At 57.6% G+C, this 2341-nt stretch overlaps 1 pseudogene; it reads left to right on the top strand.

The window, feature by feature from the left end:
• The first annotated feature begins 862 nt into the window (after window positions 1–862).
• On the top strand, window positions 863–1877 carry LOC130485268 (hemoglobin subunit beta-2-like; annotated as a pseudogene).
• Window positions 1878–2341: the final 464 nt, after the last annotated feature.

Below are 2341 nucleotides of genomic sequence, written 5' to 3'. Positions count from 1 at the left end.
CCTGCTCAATGCAGGGTCAACCTAGCACATCCCTGACAAGTGCTTGTCCAGCCGCTGCTTAAAGACTGCCAGAGAGGGGGAGCTCACCACCTCCCAAGGAAGCCCATTCCACTGCTGAACTCCTCTCACTGTAAAAAAGTTTTCCAAATTTTTTCCTTTTTGCCCATAATTTATGCCCATTATTGGGAGTCCTGTCCTTTGCTGCCAACAGGAACAGCTCCCTGCCCTCCTCTAAGCAACAGCCCTTCAAGTACTTAGAGAGAGCAATCCTGTCCCCCCTCAATCTCCTCTTCTCCAGACTGAAAATTCCCAACTCCTGCTGGACACCGCTGGGTTCTGCCAGGGGGATTCTTAAAGGAAGCGCCACTGTGTAGTTGTGAGGGGTCCAGAGGGTCTCGCTTCCTTGCTGCCGTGCCCACCAGAATCAGGAGCGGGGCCACCGGGATGGCACCCCGTGCTTCCTGCCAAAGCAGAGTGTGAGGTGGGGCCATCCATGCGGAACACCCAGCTCCAGCTTCCTCGCTCTGCCAGTCGCCTCCGGAGGCTGAGCCCTGTTATTTGTCAAGTGAAATGACAGACTACGCCTGTGCATGTACAAAGAGTTCTGACGAGGAAACATAACTTGGCCAAAAGTCCAGTTGCTGTGGGCTGTGGCCAGGCCGCCCACTCCCTCCCTCCCTCCCTCGGGCGGCCTGGCCCCACCAAGCTCCTCCCCCCAGCCCCAGTCTATGGCTGCACCCACCCTGCAAGGAGGAGCTCCAGCCCAGAGGATAAAAGTCCCCTGCAGGTGTCTTGGCTCAGCCCAAACGTTTCCCGAAACAGCTGAGCGGAGCTAATCCCGATCGCCAGCCACCCGTCAGCCATGGAGCCCTGGACCGATGAAGAGAAGCAGATGATCTGCAGCATGCGGGACAAAGTGGATGTGGCAGAACTTGGAGAGCAAGCCCTCAGCATGTAAGGCCCGTGGGCGCTCTGGGTGTGAGTGTGTGTGAGAGAGAGGGAGAGACCTCTGGGTGCTGCTCCTCAGACGAGAGTGACCCTACGTGTGTGTGTCTGTCTCCCCCTCCCCAGGTTGCTGGTGGTGTACCCCTGGACCCAGAGGTTCTTGGCCAACTTTGGCAACTTTTCTGTTGCCATGGCCATCAGCACCAACCCCAAGGTGCGCAACAATGGCGAGAAGGTGCTGACCCCCATTGGAAATGCCATCAAGAACCTGGACAACATCAAGACGACCTTTGCCAACCTGAGCTAGCTGCACAGCGATGAGCTGTACGAAGACCCTGAGAACTTCAAGGTGAGCTGGGGGTGGGGTGTGGTCTGAGTGCCTCTTGAGCTGCCCCAGCTGCCAGGGGGAGCCCCCCCCCCAGCATCCACGCCACCTGCAGGCTCCTTTTCAATCAGCCTTCAGTGGAGAGAGTCTCCCTCCTCCTGGCAACTGGAAGAAAGAGAGCTGCTGGTGTGTGTGGGGGTGGGAGAGGAGACCCTGACCTCTGGTGAGTGGGGCATGGCTGGGAAGGATGACGGGTGCCCCCAACATCTGAGTGCCGGTCCTGGGCTCCTTCATAGAATCATAGAGATGGAAGGGACCACCAGGGTCATCTAGCCCAACCCCCTGCACAATGCAGGAAATTCACAACTACCTCCCCCCCACACCCCCATTGACCCCCTACTCCATGCCCAGAAGAATGCCAAGGTGCCCTTTCCTCTCATCATCTGCCTAAGGTCATGCTCTCCCTCTTCTCTTGCAGCTTCTGGGAGACGTCCTCATGGTCGTCCTGGCATCCCAGTTTGGAAAGGACTTCACCCCTGCCCACCACGCTGCCTTCCACAAGCTGGTCAGCAAGATGGCCGGAGCCCTGGCAGACCGCGACCACTAGTCCTGCTGCTGGGGCACAAATCGCCCTCCTTTCCCCTCCTCACCCCCTGGAATCCCATTCCAGCCCCCACCTCATATTACACCCTAATAAAAACCATTGTCTGCAAACTGAGCGGACTCCCTGTCTCTTTGCCGGGGAGGGGGGGATCAGAGGGTGCCAGCAATGCTGGACAAGGGGGCTGCTCTTCCCCCCCCCCCAGACCTCGATTCTAGCCCTCAAAGTAGGCAATGGAAAAAGCAGAAGAATCTATAGATGGGAGAGGATTGGGTTGGGGAGACACACATCCCCACTGGGAACAGGGGGAGTCTGGAAGGGTTGTGTGTATGTGTGTGTGTGGGTATGTGCATGTAGGTTCCCCAGCAACTTCCTGCTTTCAGAACTCAATATTCCCCCCCATTTTTTGTCGATGTTCCCTATTCTGTACCACGGAGCACCACGGGGAGTGGGGGGTGGGGGCTGACACA

Source organism: Euleptes europaea, chromosome 12 (genome assembly GCF_029931775.1).
Source record: "Euleptes europaea isolate rEulEur1 chromosome 12, rEulEur1.hap1, whole genome shotgun sequence".
Lineage (NCBI taxonomy): Eukaryota > Metazoa > Chordata > Lepidosauria > Squamata > Sphaerodactylidae > Euleptes > Euleptes europaea.
This window is presented reverse-complemented; position numbering and strand designations above follow the sequence as displayed.